The sequence below is a fragment of the Accipiter gentilis genome, chromosome 15, assembly GCF_929443795.1.
Source record: "Accipiter gentilis chromosome 15, bAccGen1.1, whole genome shotgun sequence".
NCBI classification, from domain to species: Eukaryota; Metazoa; Chordata; class Aves; order Accipitriformes; family Accipitridae; genus Astur; species Astur gentilis.
Genome location: NC_064894.1, coordinates 15176518 through 15198640, shown reverse-complemented (window position 1 = coordinate 15198640; position 22123 = coordinate 15176518).

Below are 22123 nucleotides of genomic sequence, written 5' to 3'. Positions count from 1 at the left end.
ATAAGACCCTAATTTGCCAGGCAAATATTGCAGAATGTGAATCTTACAGTTCATGTGATTAACTAGACATATGATTTTTACATTTTCTTTCACAGGTTTTGTAAATCAATACAGAAAACAGCTATAAAGAGATGCAGGCACAGGCTTAACACAAGTCCTTCAGCTATCTGGATGATCACTGCTGCAGAAGAACTGAGACAAGGTAGAAGAGATCATTTGCTCAAAGTGCAGTGTGTTTCCTTCCTAGGCTACTTGTTTTTATTATGGCATTCTTGGTTTTGGTCTACAAAAATATGCTTTTATTATTTTTAATTAAACATCTATAGGATTTTTTTTTTTTTTTTTTTTTTTTGCCACTCCCTGCAAGAAGGGGCATCCTTCCCATTTGGTAATGAGAAGAAATTAGATTCTTCAGTGCTTTTATGATTTATACAAGGTTGTAGCATTACACGGGCTGGAATAGAGGCACAAAGACCTATTCATTGTATTGCCATGCAGTAAAAAAAGCGATTGCATACATATTCATTACTTTGCATTTTTTACGTAAGAGGAAAAATTCCATCTGTCACTCTTGCTGCAGTTTACATTCTCTGTTTTATATTCTCTATTTTTAAGCGAATAGTGAAAGTAACATGCCAACAGCATAACACTGCATAGACTGAAATGGAACTATGCTGCCTAACTAAACTAATGTAAAGGAGAGTGTTTAGAAATAGAGTAGCATTGCTATTCCCTCCTCCCCGAAGTGATTCATGCTGACATGGTAACATCAGCTGAATCCAAGGGCAAGATTTTCTGCAGGCTCCTCAGAGCACACTGTTTTTCAATTTTTGAAATGTTCACAGGTCTGACATGGTTGTCCCCTGAGTTTCCTGGTAGCTATGTTACTACAGAGACAAGCAGGATTTTACACAATGTTTAATACAGAGCTCAGAGAACTGCTGTGTGGCTGTGCTATATTTAGAGGAAGGGTTCACTTAAAATTAATACCTGCAACAGAAGCCCTGAAGCACTGGATGGCTTGAAGGCCTCCTAAGAATGGACTTTGGGTCAGCATAAGGGTAGCACTGATAATCCATAGAGCCCCAAAATAATCACAGGCAAAATACTCTTTATGTTATTGACAAAGTACTTCTATAAAAAATCCAGCTGCTCCATGTATCTTCTTCAGCTGCCTCAGGACAAGAACCAGAGTCAAAAAAAAAAAAATAATAAAAATTGGTCCATTTAGTGGGATTTAGGTGGAAGATCGGTACCAAAGGACAAAAATACCTTTCTTAAAACTCTTCTTTGCACCTGGCAGAATTCAATAGGCTTCTGACTTTTTATTAACTGAACTTTAAGTTCAATCCCCTGCTCAAAAGCATCACCCAGTTCCTTTGTTTGATCAGATGGTCTGTAACATTCTTCCTCTATAATGTCCCTGATGTCTTTGACAAAATAACCAGTTCTTGAAGTGAGGACCAGTAAATTGCCCGGCTACTCTGCTCCCTTGTGAATGTTCTTCTTCTCTCTCTTTGGCTCAATGAATCTTGACATCTTTTTTGTACCATGACCTACCATTAACAGGGAAGGTAGAAAGTGCCCTTCATGAATTTAAATGACTTGCAGCACAGTACTACGGATATCTTTCTAGAACGATGTAGGTTACAGGGCATCCTCAGCAGAGATGGTTCTCCCACTTCCTTGGTAAACGTTTAGTAGGCTAGTTTCTCAAAGGGAGAGCAGTCTTCTCTCTAGCCTTATCCTCAAAAGAAAGCAGCTGTCATAACTCTGTTTTTAAAGCAGGCCAATCCCTCTGCTGTGTCCTAGGGATGCTGTGAGAAGATCTCTCCTTCTGATAGATCCTTGCTGGGCATGGACCCCAGCTAGGCACTGAACCTAGCTATGTCATGGTTAGTGCAGTCTCGTCATCTAACTCTAGGAACTAGAGAGACTTGGAGTTAAAAAATGAAACAAAGCATGTGTTTTTTGACTCAAGACTAAGCAGCTGTCGTTTGGGTGGAGGAAGGGGAGAGGACTTCACGTTGCAGATTTGAATCTGGTGCTTACCTCTGCTCTAAGAGCATCTGTCCTGTTTCTGGGGTTTATTCAAAAGCTCTGTCCACATGACAGAGTTTCAGCGGCGAAGGCTCTGCAACCACAATTGCATCCATGCTTCATCCCCAGCACCCATCCAAGGCCAGCAGAAGCTTTTCTGCCTTTTTATGACTCTGGCATAAGCTAAGAAAACAAATAACCAGAAGTTCATGGGAGCTTTGGGAACATCATGATTTCAGTTTGGTGGGGTGAACTTTTCCTACTCTCAATCAGTATAGCTGGCTTGGCAAAAGCTCTGCGGTATGGCCGCCCTCTGTGCTCTTGATAACCAAGATGATCAGAGCAGTGGCTCAGGACACAAAGCTGCAAGTACTGAATGGGCACAGGAAACAGTAGTAAAGTTTTATAAGACTATTAAAGGAAAATAAGATGAAGGGAAGAGCTGGCCATAGTGGAGAGTCTGGTCATGCTTCTGGTCATGCTTAACTGCGTAACATATAGTGTTGTCCTGAGCACTACATCTAAGAGCCAAGTGGAAAAGGCAGGAATTCATGCTGTCATTCTGCCTCCAGGCCAGGATTTAAGAAATCAGTATAATTCAAATGGAAGAAAAATCCATTTCATGGTGTCAGCTCCATGCACCAGAGAGTAGGAAGGGCAGAGAGAAAGATAGATATCGAGCTTGACACTTGAAAATGTATGTGGGACATGCAGGCAGTATGAGAACTAAATGTTATCTTTAGCTAGGATGGCTGTGCAAGCTAAGACTGAGCAGTCATTCCCAAACAGCAGTCCATTAGCTGTCCCACCATCATGGACAGGCAGGTGCACGCACACACACAAGCATACACATACACACACTTTGATTGTGAACATGAAAATAAATCACAGCAGGGAGCTGAAAACTGCCAGATCACCCTAAGTCCTGCCGGTGGTCAAGCACAGGTGCAAACCCTGAGTTTCCATGATTGGAACAATCACCACGGCCAGCAGTCCTGACATCTGTATTCTCTCATGCTACAGTGGGAAAAGAAGATACTGCATCTGAGCAATGTGACTGAGACAAATAAGCAGTGACATACTCTAGAGAACGTATGAACGTATAGAGAAGGTCATCCGAGCACTCCTGCTTATCCTTCTTCAGACCCTTGCCCTCAACAAAATTGGCTGACCCCATATTCAAAAGCGGTGAGAGGAATGTGCTTATATACAGCAGCACTAATCTGACTTTGAACTAGAGTACAATGGGATTTCAAATGCTATTGTAAGAGTAAAAAAAAAAAGAAGTAACCCAGGAGCCAGCCTAAAATGTCTGGTGAATTCAAACCTTTATCTCCTTTATGCTTTATATATCACTAATTGCCTGGGTTTAAAAAGAAGCTCCCCTGTATATATGTTGTAGTATTGTCATATTACATTATTATACTCTTATAATTATTCATTATATTGTAAATACAAATACTTATATTACGAGGAAGCTGTACATGCACCCTTAGAATCTAGGACAGGCTGGATATGCTATTCACATGAATTCATTTGCCTTTTCCTGCATTTGTTCTGCATTTCTGCTGTACACAAGATTTTTTACAAAGTAAAAATCAATAGTAGAAAATGAGTACCCAAACAGACAGACTAGGTTCTATAGTTCAGGTGCAAAAGTACACCATTTTCATTCAAATGTTCAAAATTACATTCCTGTATATTATAACTGTCTTTCTCTTTTCTTTTTTCCTTCTCGCCTTTCTCTTTTCTTGGTTTCTCTTTTCTTTTTTCCCTTTTTCTTTTCTCTTTTCTTTCCTTTTCTTTTTTTCTTTTCTTTTCTTTTTTCTCTTTTTTTTTTCTCCTTTCCTTTCCTTTCCTTTCCTTTCCTTTCCTTTCCTTTCCTTTCCTTTCCTTTCCTTTCCTTTCCTTTCCTTTCCTTTCCTTTCCTTTCCTTTCCTTTCCTTTCCTTTCCTTTCCTTTCCTTTCCTTTCCTTTCCTTTCCTTTCCTTTCCTTTCCTCTCTTCATTTTTTTAAATTTCCTTTTTTTTTTCCTCTTCTCTTCTCTTCTTAGACATTTGGCAAATATCGGTAAACTTGAAGGAAATATCCCAGTGTCATACTATTATATTTAAATATATTTCAGGATTTGCCTCCTATAACATGTAAATATTACTTTCATGCTATGATATTTGCATTTGTTGTACCCTTAAATGCCAAAACTTCATTAAACATGATTCTGCAAATGTTGCTCAGCTTTTCCCAAAGCCAAGAACAAGGCTGGGCATATACTTAAAACTGACAAAACTAATGAGGTCATACATTGGAGAGTTAACCTTCTTTGATGTAAAAGAGCACAGCAGGATTCAAAATGTTATCTGAATATTAACAAATTTATTAGTAGTCTCTGGAGATAAATTAGATTTTTTGCAAAGATAAGGGTTACTGTCAGGAACAAAGGTTTAAGTGAAAGAAATCTACAATATTGCACGAGCTTGGGAAATGCTGAACATGGGGTGTCTGACTCGGTTGCATACATTTGCTATCTCCATCTAATCACGATTCAGAAGGTCAGGGTGCCTTGCCAGCACCTGAAAGTATCTGTGGCTACATTAGGCCATGAAGTTCAGTGCTCATAGGGGATATGGCTTTCTGTAGTCTGAGTTCAACCTCTTACTTCTCAGTGAAAACTGATTCTCTGGCTTGAGAAATGAAGACTTCCTTGGCTAGAGAAGGTCTCTACACCATCCAAATATAACCTCTACAGTCAGGACCAGAACACAGGACATCACTAGCTACTATCCCCATTGCCTGAATTTATGTGACTTGGATTTAAGTTAAGTGGCAAACAGCTTTGCTCTCAACCCAAGGTATGTCAATAGTCTGGCAATTAGAAGAGCCTCCATGTAGGGTTCAGTTATATGGAACTTAGTTATTGGACCTGAAAATAGCTCATGGTCACAAGACTGTTCCAGGCGCCTTTAGAAGGCCTTGAACAGAATAAATAAGAAGATAGAAGAAGAAAGATCCCAATTAGGAAAACACAGGTGCACATTCCACGATAAAGGGAACTTGGCACAAACAACCTCAATTCAGGGGCTTATCTTGACCAATTGGACTGAGACAAGTCTTGTATGCTTTAATTAACAGAACCAATTATGTCTTATGCTTGTGCGCGTGGACAGTACCGATGTAACCAATCACCGCTTATGCTTCTGCGTGTGGACACCAAGTGCTTGCATGTAGTAGCCAATCAAAGTCTCTCAACAACTTAGAGAATTGTATAAAAATGATTAGCTAAGCTCAATAAACTGGCGACTTTAATCATCACATTGGTGTTCCGTCGTCCGGGCCCCGCACGGATTAATCCCTAAACCCTACATTTGGTGACCTCCGACGTGATGCGAAGAGGAACAAGAGGCAACGCTACTGAAAAGGCGGGGGAATTGCCGCGGACCACGGTGGCTTGAAAGACAGCACCGGCACTGCTCGAGAGAGGCAGGACACTGCGTGGGAAAAAGCAGGTAAAATTGTAAGCTTACGTTGATAAAAAGGGCGACTTTAATCATCACATTGGTGTTCCGTCGTCCGGGCTCCGCACGGATTAATCCCTAAACCCTACACCTCCAAGGAAACATGAGAACAGGTTTGGAAACCAAATGCTCAGAAGAAACTAGATGCCAGTGCTCTTCCTTCCTGTATGAATGCTGGAATTATAACACCCATAACTAAAAGTTGGTGTTACTTCTTCCACCTGTGCTTTGTGTAAGAATGAAAAGCTGTCTCCATCAGTACATAAAATATACTCGCAGTCCTTGTCTGTAACTGCTGCTGGCTGACAGAGAATGGCCTGCAGCCACACTGCTAAATGCTCTCGCCATCCACAACAGGGTCACACCTGAACTACCCTTCGGAAATCACCTATTGATTGTGTCGATGCTTGAACTATGCCCAGAAGTTGTTGGGGACATGGAAGGGTAAGGAGTGGGAGGCAGCAACTAGCATTGGCCAAAACTATGCCAGCCCCATCCTAAGACATCAAGAGCATAGGTGATCAAGCTGCAGCACCTAGAAATGCTTCCTAATATAGTTTGTTTTACTTATACAGCACAGCCTCCGAGGGCAATTTGGAAATGGGAGATTTCAATTTTTCTCCATCGTCTGTAGAGAAGGTACAGGGAAATGAAGCTTAGCGAAGTGCTTACGATGAGGAATTATGAATCCAGGTGTGACTGGCTACTTTGGGACGGGGGCAGCAGACCGGGACGTTACAGACCATATGGGGCATCTTAAGATTAAATACCTAGGAAATTTCGCTGACCCAGGCTGAAGATTTTTTACTTCTGCATGTACTTAGCGTGGCCCAAGTCCAACAGGCCCAAGCACACCACAGACTCGGGTTCAGTTCATGACTCTGCTTTGTCAGATTCAGAAACAATCTTCTACCAGTGATTGGATTTGGCAGATGTTTTCTGAAAACTGTGTCACATGCCCAACACGTCAACCCTGCTGGCAGGTGCTGTTCTTTCTCTGAGACAGGTTTTGCAGCCCATGCAGAGGTTTGTGCCAAAGCTGCCAGCCGGCAGTCCGGTGCCTGCAGCACAGATACACCTCAGGGGAGCCGCAGGTAGGATGCTTTCCTCGCCAGTCTTATCCACTTATTTTACTAGACAAATGGATTAACTAACTCTGAAATACGAAAGGTCTCCTTGGGTAGCAAACTGCCCTTAACATCACCAGTTTCTATGAGAATTGACATTGCTCAGTATCTCTCTGGGTTCGCTCAGCACCTTGCAGTACTATGTCCTAAAGGATCAGCATGGGTGTGAATAGAATGCAAACAAAGTAAGGCCCATGATGACATTATGAAACTTCTGTCGTAGATGTATCTTTTAAAGGTGTTACAGAAGCAAATGCAATCCATTACAATACAAGAGAGAAAATTAGACACCTTGTCTTGACATTCACATCTGTCAGAAAGATCAGATGTGGGAAGAACAAATCTGTAGCTGATGTTAAGTAAGTTATGAGCATTTTGTTAATAACAGAGTGAATGACCTTCAAATCCAAAGTCAGGGAAAACAGAAGAATACATGTTATTATTAGGGGGGCTGCATAAAGTGACTGTGACATAAGGATTACCAGAAAAAACCCAACTCAAACTCAGAAGAACTGAAGTTTCAGACAACAGCAATCAAGAGAACTACCTATGGCTGAAGTTTGTTTTTAGATACACTCACAGTTGTAAAACTACTTTCAACATCAATCAACAGGGAAATTTAATTAATTGTCACAAAACCAAACCATTCCAAAGCCATAATAATTATAGCAATAATAATAATAAAAATAATACTGAAAACTCTTAATTAAACAATATTATCATCAATCCTGGGAAAGAAGTCTAATAAAAATACCACGTAACATTTTGAGTTAGCTAAAGCTCTAGTTCAGAATTTAAAGAACAGGCATTTACTAACTCATTTTGCATCTTAAATCAATAACTATTTCAATTAAAGCAGCCAAAGAAATAGAGTTGTCTCAGTTTTATTATGATTTTAGAAAATCACAGTTGCAGTTCAGAAAATATGATAAAAAGAATCCATTATTCAAATGTTTTCCCCTTTCTATCCTTATCTCTCACTAGTGGATTGTGCTGGCTCGTGCCTTCATGTATTCATTCCTCCCTGTAAGCTTGGACTATTGTTTGCTTAGCAGAAGGGGTCACTTAGACTGACCTGCGCTTAGCCATGGCCCAGCTTTCTAGATAATCTCTGCAGAGAAAAGCTACTAGTTTGACACTGTTCCCCCCATACAGAGAGGTGGCTGAGCTATAACCTGAACACATTGTAAAAATGTAGCCACAGCAAGAGGGGCTATACCTCTACTAGTGACCTCAGAGTAAGAGAATATGCCTGCCTTCCTTTCCTTTCCTTTTTTTTTTTTTTTTTTTTTTTAATTGGTAATAATGTAGGGGTTTTTTTAACCATGTTTTCAGTAACATGACACAGATTGCATCCATCTAGCTAAACTCCCTTTTCACTCCCCCCCTCCCCCAAATGTGGTCTCGTTCATACTGACTATTGTGAGCAGGTTTTGGCTCATTACTCCCTGAACCATGCTTGGATATTGTCTGGAAGGATGTTAGGTGGTATGGATCAAAACTGCGACAAGCAGCATGCCAAAAATTAAACAGTGCAGATGACCGCATGCCACTGCTCAGGCTGTGGATGCTATGGTTAACAGTGTATTTATAGTTAGCTAAATGCAAGGAACTCTGATATTCCAAGTCACAATTCCTTCGTAATACAACTCTCATGACGAACAGTTTTAAATTAGCTTTGGTACAAAGACAACATAAAAGACTGTACATGAGGATTGTAGTTGTCTATCTGCTGCTATGTGATCTAGCCTTCAGTCCAGTTCTGTAATTATCTAGTGCTGCAGCTCCTCTGTGTTTATTTTTTTCTTGTGTGAAAATCCATGAACAGCAAGGTCTTCCTACAACACAGACAGATGCAGCTGAAGTCTGTTGTCAGACCTATAAACTGCAAAGTACTCTGGTCCTTCAGCAGCAACATAGATCTACTGACATTACAGTAATTTCTAATGTAATAAACTAATACCTCAAGCACAAAATGAAAACACCAAGAAAAAAAAAAAAGTTTTTAAATACAGAGGCTAGTTCTTGATGCATTTTTTCAAAGCCTTGAAATGTTTGTCTGTGGTCACTCAGATGTTCCTGAAGTCCATGAACAGGATTACACAGAAGCCTAGGGATCTGCTTTTATTTTGACCTCCACAACATTTCAGTTGTCCAGAACTGAATTTGGGCAAATCTCACCTATAACATTTACAGGACCACCTCCAGTAAAAGAAGACTCAACTAAACAAGCAAGTATCTTTTTTTCTTCCCCTTCTTTCTTGCTTTAGCTCATTCTCAACAGCAATGCATGGAGATCATCATATGCCAGTCTCTGTTTCACAGAATATTTAATGTACTGTAGACTTTCACTTTCTGTGCTTTCCTTATAAACCAAAACTCACTGAAGATTCTCCCAGTAATTTCTCTCTACCTCTGACTTGAGAGAGTGTTCTACATAGCAAGGTCTGGTATTACTATGTTTTTATTCCTTTTACAAAGTAAAACAGACCAGTTATTAGTGTAGTCTGAACATTTATAAATAATATAATAATAGCTTGAGGAAGTTCCCTATTTATTAGATAATAATCACATTTGGTTAATCTCTGAGGCCAAAAGCCTCACAGTTTATTAGAGCAGGACAGGATTATTACTGCTAAATTATCAAGAAGCAACCTCAAGCTATTATTAGGATGAAATTTTAATTAAATATTCAATTTCAAATGACATTAAAAAGACTTGCAAAAAATGAGCCATCAGATCAGGAAAGAAAAAAAGTAAAACTTAGTTTAAACTCTAATTCTATTTTTTGGCTTCTTTTCTTTTGTTCTCATCCCATTCTCTTCACATTTTCTGTATTTATTTTCCCTTGCTTTCCCTCTCTTTATTCCATTCACATTTCTCTATTCCTCAGCTTCAGCTCAGCCCTTTCTGGCCCAGGATAACGTAATATACTTGGAATGGGATATTCATGGAACCTACTTTGTTCTAAACCTGTTCCTGAAGCTGTCTGTTTTCACCAGTAACTGTGCAAAGAATCCAAGCTACAAGATTTTTTAGTTTCTTCAAAACACTATTTTTAGATATGTAAAATGAAAATGATGTGAATATTCCTTCATTATTTAGCAGCTGAGCTGGGACATAAAGGCTAGGATTTCCAAATAAGACAAAATACCGCCAACAAAGGAACACTTTTGTAAAGCATTGGTCATCTGTAGACCTTGCAGTGCTGCGTAAAGAAGAAACACTATTATTAGTCTCAAATGCCAGGCCAAAGCCTGAGGCACAAATTGGGAAAATGGCTTTCTAAAAGCCATGCTGAATACCGGTGCCAGGGTCAGGAACAGGGTACTTGACTCTAAATCATCAGGCTAATTCCTCATGTACTATACCCAACAGCCTCTCCTAGCAAAGCAATATCGAGGCTACCTTGCTTGGTAGCAAGGCTTAACGAAGGCCAATATGAGTTTTGTTTTCTCAAAAGCACATAGGCAATTTGAAGAATGTGGCCACAAACATATACGCATATCTGTACATGTGTGTGTTATTTATTATTACATATTTCTTCTCTTTGCCTGATATTTTGAGTATTCTAGCTGAAAGGAGATGAAAGCTCAGGAGATACCTTAACATTGTGAACGCCGAGGATACAGCCAAGTGATTAGAAATTTCACAGCATAGATGAGATACTATATACTATGTACATGTATTACACAAAGAAGGCACTACTGTGAAACACCACCCCTTACCCCCCCAGCGAACTACATTACTTGAAGAAAAACTGGTATATGTGTGCAACATGCAACAGTATCTGTACAGCATTTATGTGTTTGACTGGCCTGGACAATTTGATTCAATATTGTTGATGATGCACTTAAACAGAAATAAATACAGTTTATTTCTGTAATGGGCTATACTTGTGGTTTGAATGTTTATTTGCCTTTTTGCTAATTTTCAAGTTTCAATCATGTGCAATGACACTCATTTGCAGGGCTCTGCTAAGCTCAATATATTCCCTTTTCTGCATTTTATTAAAGAAAAAAAAAATACTAACTGATCTCTTGAAACATTTTTACTGAGAAAAAATCAGTAGGTTTTGCAACTAGAATTACATTAACTTAGCTGCTCAAACATTTTTAATGGCCCAAGTGTTGTCTGAACTACTAAATAGCTCCTGTAATTCATACCATGGATAGTCTTGCTTATTTAGATTAAAAGCTATACACTAGTCATGCTTTTTTCTTAATTATTATACAAATTAATGGGAAAAAAAGGAATTTAAATCATTCACCAAATATGTTCTAAATTATGAGACAAGAATATTTGATAATTTAATGGAATCTTAGCAAAGCATTATGTAAAACGCTCTAGGTACTGCATAATTTTGTAATAAATGCTGCCGAGATTCCGCTTAACCAGATGAATTTAATACAATGTATCTGTGTTAACTGCTGAACAGATTGCCGAGATTTACACGGGCTACAGTTTGAGACATGAATTGATTGTCAGTTAGGAGAAATGAATTAACAAATAAAAATGTCACCGCAATCAACCTAGGAATGGTGGTTACGAGCGCTTGTTCTTGACCGCAGGTGCCTCACCGTTCGCACTGGTTTCCATTCCACCTTCTCTCTCTTCCTGGCCTACGGCAGCTATACGGCCATCGGTGCTGCCGCCCTCATTTTGACTGAGGGCGGCTGCAGGAACTGTTCGGGAAGAGGGTGTCAGAGCACGTAGCTCCCAGCTGCCCTCTCAGAGGGCTCAGGCCTTTCTTCTCTTGCACCCTTGGACAAGCGCAGAGCTGGCGCGTGTCCTGGGAGCTCCGGCGTTGAGTCAGTGCGGGTTGCTTGGTGCTGCCCAGAGCACCAGCCACCCTGGGCACGCGCAATTGCTCAGCCCCGTGCTCGTGCATTGCATTTGATGCTTCCAGGGCACACGCTTGTTTTCTCGCTCCTCCACTGAACGGCCGCCCTGTGTAGGTGCTATAAGCCCAATGCTTCCAAAAAGGAGCCAATCTAGCAGTCGTATACAAGTTCACTGTTTCACGCGTGTGCCATTAACGCCGGTATTTCTGTGAAGTCACAGCTGCTCTCTGCATGTGCAGTAGACTTACCATACAGGACGGGATGAGCTGCGGTATGCAGTTCTCTCCTCTGTGAGGACAGGAGGCAATAAGCCTATTAACGTTTCTGGAACAGAAAATTGCAGAGATTTCACTCTTTATCCTCAGGCACTACAGTCCTGCAATAATACCATGATTACTAATAATGATAAACAGCAATGAGCTGGCAGTAACAACTTCAACACTTTAGTTACAAAATGAGCTACAACTCCAGACTAAGCTTCATCCGGACTCAGTAACAAAACCAACAGAGCTTGTAAAACCATCAAAATTATTTAAACACATTTAAAACCAGAGAAAGTAAACTGAAGCACTTGGCTATAATTAGGAATTAAATAAAAGGCTATAAGAGATACAAAGAATTAAATGAGGCTCTGTATCTATATAAAAAGTCTGTGTGAATAAGTATCTACATCTATGTCTAAGCGTCTATGTGTGCATAACGCTACTCTATATTTACCTCTTAAAAAATCATTCATTTAAAAGCTCAATGAGCAAAATCGGTTGTGGTTACTACATACAACCAATGATTGTCTTCTTACAGTATGTAACGGAGAGTAACATGCTAAGGACATTTAAAAACACAGTATCCAACAACCAAGTCATTCAGTTCGTCATAACCTACGCTAGGAAGGAGGAATTGTTCCTGGAAATGCAAAAAAAGGCTCACCATTTCATACAAACTGCTCCTGTTCTTGTGCAATAGTTCTGACACCAACAAGCAATCCACAGTGAATCAGCTATTTAGTGATCTGAGCAAAGAAGGCACAAAAGGAAATGGAAGCAGTCACATGAAGCTGTGTTCCTTCCAAACTCTTGTCAACTGCAAATTTCTAAGGAACTCTTCCCAGTCTTTCTCATGCTTTGTCTAACCCAAAAATTCAGTTCTCTCGTATTTGCTAATACTGTCTTGGTTTGTGATTGCTTCTTCTCTCTCCATGACACAAGCCTTGGCTGAACCCAGCTAACTCTGAATTCCTGAGTGCATGCAATAAATAAATTGCCCAACCGTTGCTATTTGCACAAAGGGAACACTGGCTAGAGCGTAGCAGTACCTCTCACTATACTCGCTGTTCTTTCATTTTTCTGACAGTTCATGTCTCAACCTTATCCTACTCCCTTTTATCTGCTTCCTTAGATCCTCTCCACCCACGCTCTTGACAGAGTTTCTGAATTTCACTGCACAATTTCTTGTCCATAATGTATTTATCTAATTTGCTATCTTGTGAGCTAGTCTTGTTCATGCATTAAATGTTGTCTGAGGACGTGGGAAGGACCCACACTCAGAATTTTGTTCTTACTGGCAGGTTAATATCTAACCAGAAATTTCAAAAAAGCAAACTATACTTTGGTTTTAAGCCGTTGGCAGTTCAGGGTCATTTTTCATCCAGCACTTGAAACCAGATTTGTGTCCCGGCAAAGTGGTAGAATACTACCTCTTACTTTATATACTGCACCCATAGGCTTTAGTCTTGCAGCTATTTGCCTGGGTAACACGTTGCAGTCCAGTGCTGTTACCTTCCACGCCTGCACACCACTCCTCAGTTTATATATACGTTGCTGAATGCTCCTTTTCCATCAACGAAAGGTGAAGCTGTTATTTTGAGTTTTTCTCAAAGATCTACTCTTTCATGCCAGCAGCCCCTCCCTTTTCCTTTGCACTGAAGTAATCTTGGCTATTAGAAAGCTTAGAAAATCTTATGTATGGGGTAACTGCCAAGTAAGCAGGAGGCAGCAAGAGTGGGAGTTGGCGTGGGGCAGTGAGACAGGAATGGGAACTGCAGGAAGGACAGATGTTGTAAGCCCTCTCCCCTGTGGACTACAGGAGCAGGGCACGAATCAGAAAATGGGAAGTTTCTCAGTCACCTCAAACAGCGGCTGCAGCTCTGGAAGAAGCGATTCTGAGACAACTGTTTCCTCACATGATCAGCACATACAATTTGCAGTCTTCCCTGAGGCCCTCTGGGCCCCTCGTTTCTCTCTGGCCTAAGGGAACTGCACTATTTACTTGTTATCCCTCTCAGCAGCCCAGCTGGTATAATTATAGTATCTGCTGATAAAAGGATTCTGCTAGTATCTTTTTTTCTAGTTTAGGAAAAAAAAAAAAACCCACACACCTGGTTAGACAACCTTTATTCTTGTGCAGCTGCATCTAAAGCTGAGTTTTAACTGCTCTAAACTCAAAGCAGAAACATCAGGCACCTCTAGACAGAAGCTCTGTCTGAGATTTTTAGCTTATGAAGACAGCTTATGTTTTAACAGCATCTAGATAAGCATGTGACAGTGACAGGGTACCCATTGTGCTCTGCACACAAATCACCGTCAGCAACAGTCGTTGCCTGAAAAAACCCTACTTTTGACAACTGAATAAATCAGACAGACGGATCATAATAGATAAGGAATATTACTTCTGTTTTATACACTGGGGACTAAGGCAATTGCCTGAGGCCAGCAAGTTTCTGTAACACAGCTGGGAACCGAGTCTTGTATCTTGAGTCCCATCCCAATCAAAAAAAAACCAAACACCCTTCCTCTAGGAATCTCACCAAGAGACATTATGTAGTTATTTTTCTGCATCTGTGGTACAATAAAATATGCAACTGTAAAGACGGAGAGAGAGGGGGAAGGGCTTATGGGAAACATTTGTGAATAGCATAACATCTCTATAATTTGATGAATTTGGGCTGATAATGGAAAAAACATTTCAGAACGAAGCTCAGAATTTGCTTAGTTCTTACACAGACACATCTCTGGTAGCATTAGATTCACGTTATGTACTGACTGTATCCTTGTCAATTCTGGCAGAGAGGGCAGAGCCCCATCTTCCATTTCCCCCCATCAATTGCTTCTATTCCCATCTGCTCCACAGATCACTCAAAATCAGCTGCCCTCCCCTCCCTGTTAACAGGTTTCCCAGCTCCCTCTGGAGGAGTGCCTTCTCCCCACCTCAGCTGTTTTCCATGTGACAAACTTCATGTGGGTGTGCGTTGGCTTCCAGAGTATGTGCCCCAAATACATTCGATTCTTCCTCTTGTTTCTTGTGGAAGTGAGCTACAAGTTGATGATTTAGCAGGGCTGTTCAGCACAGGCTACATCTTTCCATCCAATACTCTGCAGCTTGCTCAAGAAGTTAGGTACAGGGAAAAAAGTGCCTGGTTTTGTCTTAGTGGAGTGTCAGAGCTTGCAGACGGATGATGACATTTGAGTTTTGCTCTGCTGATTTATAACTTTGATTTCAAAATACTGAATTTACAGTATGCTGTCTCTAATCTGGATGTCACTTCCCTACCGAGGCTGCTCTTTATAATGGTGCTGGCTCAGGTAAGGCAGATATCGTATTGTTGCTCTGTCATGTGGATCTGTGGACTGACACCTTTGAACCTGTTATTACAGCTAGGTGGTCTGCCTTCATTTATACCTTCTCAGGGCTTTGCCTAATACCGGTGACATCAGCAAGCAGTAAATGCCTAATAGCTGAGCATGCTGTTACTACACAGAAGAAGGGCTTAAAAAGTGAGATTTTAGGATTTCAGATTTTACTGTAGTTTAAAAACACATTAACATTGCATCTAGCCACCTCTACCTTTTTGCTCCCTAGGAAGCACTGGCATTAAAAATATGGTTTAAGGAAGCAAAACAAACATTTATTCAATTTATCTTTGTTTGTTCTGATTTAAAATGCTTTTTAGCTGTTGCTGCCATGCTTTTATGGACATAGCACGTTAAGTATTCTTATCACCCAAATATACATGCTGGCTTCTCTGTTCCTTTAGAAGATTTCAGAAAAATCTGTTTAGGGCCTAAACCAAAACTCAAAAATCACAATTAGGCCCTAGTATTCTAATGCACTGTACATGGTACAGGTTAACATTTTACGACACCTCAACTAAAGGAATGATTGAGTGTGTAAGGTTAAGCACACAAATTCTATATCATATGAAAGCCTTATTTTGTAGGTTTCAAGCACTGGCATAAAAAAAAAGGGAAAAAAACCCCTGTATTCTGCATTCTCTGCTTGTTCACTTTCTTCTCAGAGGTTTCTTAACTAAAGGCTGAATACTGGCAGAGGAAAAACCTTTTATAATCATACTAAGTATCAACATTTTGCAAGCTAGCTCAAAGCTTTTTTTAATGTATTTCAATTAGTCTACAATTTAAAATTCTTATCTATTTTTTGATCAATACAGACTTGATACAGAAAAGTACTTTAGAATCGGAATTACAAAAAAAGATCTATGTACCTATGAACATGTATTATACCATTTGGCAAAGAATGCAGAGGACAATAGGAATATCATTGGAAAAGCACATTTCTTCAGTATCACCATTGTTTATGTGTTTATTGAATAGACTTGGTTGCACTATATCGAGTAGCATATTACTGCAGTGAAAATTTGTCTAAGCATTACATTTTCAGAGAAATAAAAGTATTAATTGATCTGTGTGAAATGATGAACACTTCTTTCGTCTGTTCCCCCGCCCCCCCCCCCCCCTTCCCCCCCCATGTATTACACATATTCAAACTGCATCTATGGGATGTGCAATCCCTCTCTCCTTCCTGATACAACTAAAAAGAAACCAATATAGATGCCTATAGTGAACAAATAAGTACTTAGACTCAGGAAAGCACATTTGCGGCTGGGAAGAATCTACTGTGTACATAAAACTAAGAACGTGGACATTTTCTACATGAATCAGTTTCATATGAAAAAGGAGAAAATAAGAACAAAACCAAAGAGGAATTACTTCACCACAGAGAAACAGTTTACAGATAAGCTGTAGTAAAAATTAACAATGTCATTTTCCAAATCCTTAATAAGCATGTGGTTCTGTTACAGATAACTATGCAAACATCCCTTCCCAAGTTTCAGAAATTGTTAGGATAGCATTGAGTGGCATTTTCAGAGACTATTGAAGGAAACTGTTATAAGCAAATCTCATTTTTTCCTTTGTAACACCTTGAAATTTCCCCATTAAACGTCAGTGTTTTACATAATAATAGCTAATTTACATGTGTTTTACATTGTAGTATTGCCATTCATATAACTAGCCAACTTTTCATTAGTTTCCTATTTTCAGAGTTTTATAGGAAAATTATTTCCATATCTGAGACTTAGTTGATAAAGTTGACAGCCTAATCATTACTTTTTGTAGATTAATTCAAAAAGCCTTTGGATGAATACGAAATATGGTTGAAAACATCTCACATTTAGAAAGAATTTGCTACTTCATGTCATGTGAGTAGTTTCATATTCCTCCTGTAAAGCTGTGTTCCAATGAAGGCCTACCATATTTCCACTCCCACTGAATTAATTTAATCCAGTTTCTCACCTCAGATGTAGCTGAAGATGGTTTAAGCCGTATGTTTTATTTTACAGTAAAATATCCTAGAAGTGATTCCACAGTCACTTGCCAAGCTTTGTCACAAGTGGTAACGAGCAGTCAGCAGTCCAAAGACTTCTGACCATAATAACTGAACAATTTATTTATTCTTTTCATGGAGGAGGTTTAGTCACAGGCCAATTTGCAGAACTGCACATATTCTGCATAAAGACTTTATGAAACTTGATTTCACTTTATAAGGAAATAAAATTGCAGATGAAATTCAATGTATAAACTTAAATGGGTACATAAGGGAAAAACAATTGTTAACTTGTACCAAGTTCCCCACTGCTAATCAGAAGAGAAATTTGGGGGTTTATAAAGCAAATTACATTCTGACTTTATCAGATTACAGTCTCTATGCTGGATCGCGTGGAAGTCTTTCAGTTAATGCTCTGGTTGTCTTCTTTACCTCTATAATCCGTATTCAAAGGCCCCTAACGCCACAGTCTCTTTGCTAAGCTCCAAAACTTTCTGCAATCAAACTGATCATCTACAGCACCAGGCTGAAGAAGCTAGACAGGGGTAGGTTGAATTTTCCTCCAACATGTGGGGTCTATTTCCAGCCCCTCTGGGCCTTACTTTTCATAGTAGACAAGCTGTAACACCCCAGTCCTTTAATATCTTCAAGAATAAAAGACTCTGGTTTGGCATAGCATGCATGATATTCCTATGATGTTCCATAGTTTCAAGTTAATAACATTCAACCTCACACAAATAAAACAAAAATATTAATTAGTTGCCACCATAGTTTCTTGCCTCCCCCTCTCTTTTCTACTTCCAATTTAAATATCCTTCTTAATTTCAGAAACAGCTTAAGATGTTTTTTCTTTCCATACAGAAATCAATACAATGTCTATCACAAAATACCTAAAACGGTATTTGAAATAGAAATCATAACTACTTCCATAAATGCGATCTCTTGCCTTCTGTCAATCAGCTGTTCAGAGACTTTTTGAGGTAAAAGTTGCACCCAGACAACCCTGTTAACGAAGAAAAAGTCTGATGAATGCTATGTGACTTTGCACCTACTGTGCTTTCAATTTCTACAATATCCTGTAGCAATGAGTTTGATAATTTAACTGTATTGAATGAAAAAAATACTTCCTTTTCTTTGTTTAAACAGGCTATCTGAAAATTTAATTAGATGCCCCTCTTTTGTGATAAGGAACAGAAAATTGTTCTCTTATTAATTTTCTTCAGGCTATTCAGTGATTTTAGTCCATCACCACATTCTGAAGAATTATTTTTCTTGAGGGTAAGTATTTTTAATGTACTTTTTCCTCAGTTCAAAACTCTTTTTAATCTGTGATTTTTGTAATCTTTCCATGTATCTTTTCCATTTTTTTTTTTTTTTTTTTTTTTTTTTTGAAAAAGGGGATAACCAGTATTCCAGACACAAGCACAATGCAGGTCTGTGCAATAGTGTAGTGTTACTTTCAATTTTCTTTCCTGATGTGCTTGTTGTTTACTATCACTGAGCTTAATTTGTTATAGAACTAGCCAAAAGGACAACCAAATCTCGATTTTAAGGAGTAAGAGATCACCATCATGTAGTACAGCTTTGTGTATGTACAGTATTTACAGATATGCATGTCAACATTGTTTTTCCAGCTGCCATTTTATCACCCAATTTGTTAGCATTACCCGATTAGTTTTTTAATTTTGATTACCTTCAACAATTGTGTATCACTAGCAAATATCTTATTTATTAAAATCCCTTTCTGAACAGCACAAATGCCAATACAGGTTTCTTTGGTACCTAACCAGTACCTACCCGCTGCTATGGAAGTTGAAAATTCATTACCCGTTTCTCAACTTCTACTGGCAACTAATCTATTGAACATTCTTCCCTCTACTTACTAAACAATTTAGTATCTTTTGAAGGCCAAGTACCTTGCTGAAAGCTTTCTTGGCCTTAACCATATTTTCAATTGCACTTTCAAAAATATAATCGATCTGTGATGCATGACTTTGCTTTGGAAAAGCCATACAGACATTGCCCAAGACATCTATCTTAAATGTCTATTATTGATATTTTTTTATCCGGCATGGATTTAAAACTTGACTATGGTTCCCAGTATCCCTCCTAGAAGTCTTTTTAAAATTGATACCACATTTGTCCCATTTCCTTCACATGACTACCCTTAACTTAAGAGTATCCAGTATTTTTAACAGATCAACAATTTCATATTTTAGTTCCTTGAAAACTCCTGAGTGAGTACTATTGAGACTGGATGATTTACTGCTGTTCATTTTATCAATCCATTCAGAAGTCACTTGTATGACATTTCATCTTAGGATATTTCTTCAGATTAATCACCAACAAATACTGGATCCAGCATGGAAAACTCTCTAACCTCTTCTGCAATAAATAGAGGTACAAACACTTTAAACTTCTCTGCTACAGCCTTATCTTCTTTGAAAGCTCCTTTTATTGCTCTGTTATCTGTCAGCTCTACCAGCATACTACCAGCTTTCTGTCTGCTTGTGACATGCTTTAGAAATATGCATTAATGATGCCTCTAGTAAATAGGCCTTTTAAGTCCTTTTAAGACATTGTATTATGTCTTGCCTACCATGGCTTGTTATATTTTCTTCTGGGGGAAAAAAAAAAATAAAAATAATAATGAAGCTTTTCTAGGTGGGGGATTTTTTTAGCCTGCCTTTGTTAATGCCAGAACTTAGGCTCTTTCCTGGTATTATCATTGGGACAGAATCTTCATTTGAAAGATGTCTTTGATTTCTAAAACTTTTCTTTATTCTGTTGTTTAACTACATGAACTTCTTCCAGTCCTCTTAAATTTTTTTTTATGATTGGTATAAAAATCAGGTTATATTGCTTGCATACAGTCAGACTTTTAAAATTTTTGCTTTGTGTTTGTTCTCTAATGTTTTCATTAAAAAAAAAAGTACAAATACATGCAACAAATTCCAAGTGCTAGTAGTAGATCAGGAAGCTTGCCAAAGGCTGGACCTAAATAGCAAAAGAGATGTACTTTTAGTATGCTAACAGTATGACTAATGCTGATTTCTATTTGTGCCTTCAGAATGCATTTTTTGAAAGTAGATCCTTCACTCCCCTGGAATAAAATTGGTGTACTCACCAAGAATCATATATGAGGCAATACAAGGACTGCTGAGCTTCTCACAAAGTAAATAGCTGGCTACTTCTTTCTCCCCTGAAAAATCTTAGTATTGTTGCTTTCTGAGGTATTGGCTTCTTTTGAGCCAACACGTCTATCTTCTTTTAAAAGGAAGTATTCATTGTTATTAAATTGTTTTGATTAGTGGTAATGACATTATGAAATACTGCATAGTTGAAATATATATTGTAATACATAAATTCATACTTATCAAACTTTAACTGGTTACCTGATCCTAACAAGTAGTCAATCTTAGCTTTATGATAAAAGTAGTTTCTACCATAGTACATGAGACTTTTCCAAGAAACTTTTGTTAAAATCACAACAAACTGGCAGCCTAATTTTTCACTGGTATTCTAAAAACAACTGGAGTTCTGGTTTGTTCTTTTACTTGTTGAATCACACTACAGTTTGAGAAATTGGTCTTGAGGGATCATGCTGTGTTTCCATAGCAATGGCTTCAAGTTATAAAACCTACTCTGAAGGCCAGGTCCTGCTCTCAGATGCATAGGGCTCATTTCAATGCATTAAAAAAAGAGAAAAACAACAAACCACCTGTTACTTTGTTAGCTCTACGCAGAGCTAGCAACACACCTCTTTAAAGTTTTAAAAAACATCTAACTAAACAAAAATGTGACTTTCATATATTCTAAGTAGAGATGACATGCAATTTAAAAACAAAACTTATTTTTTAAAAGTGGTAGATCAGTTCTGAATGCAACAGCAGATATCAACATTATCTAATAAAATTGATTTAGTTTTCTCCAACATGGATTTTTAGTCAGTCAATATACAATTTTGCTACTTTGTTGAAAGCAGTTGTTATAATCTATGTTGAAATTATTATCAAATACTCTAATCATGAAAAGTTCAGTAAATTTATACCCATACTTTTAGATAAAAGATTGTAGGAAGTGAACTTGAATACTCTGATTACTTCTGACTATCCACACTGTTTAACTTCTAGGATCAAGAGAGCCATTCTGGATGACTCCACGAACAGTGCCAGGCACAGATCTGGGAACTGCTTAAAACTGCACTAGATTTCCTCTGTTATACAAGGGTAGTTATATTTTTCACAGAGAAATGGAAAAAAAAAAGTGTGCATACATTTGCATACATACATTCTAAGATCAGAATTTGTTTTAAAAAAGTCTCCATTTTTGAATGTGCTAAAGCCAGCTTTGATATAAAGAAAAGATTTGTCATTACTTTCAATAAGATCACCACACTGTATAATATAAGTATCTTCTGTCTTTGCTCCAGCGTAACAGACTGTACCTTTCCACTTGTAAAATACTGAAACAATTATGATAGGCACAAGATATTTTTACGCCCAATCTACCAGTAAAGTAGGTCAGGGAATTAATTTTTCAAATTTTGATTGTATTACACTTCTGGATATTCCATTATTTTCACAGTATTTAGTAAATGTGACTAAAATGAAGTTTAAAAATGAAAGCTATAGGTGCCTTTTGTTGTATTAGTTTCCTCTATCTACACTGCCCAGCTGAAGAAAACAAACATGAATAGTCTTTCTTCCTTGTCTTTCACACAAAGAATTTATTGAATATACATTCCATATACTGTATAGAAATTGATCAGATTAGATAAACAAAAAAGGCAATAAATACTGTTTCATTGTTATCTCTTTCTTCTTTCTACTAAATTCAGATGAAGTGATATGAAATACCCTAGGAGATATTTTATCTACTAAAATGCAGAAGTACTTCACAGTGTCAATTACAGGTACATACCTAAGTTCAAATTTCAAGTACACCTTGTGTTTATAACCTTTTGCATTTCCTGAGACAG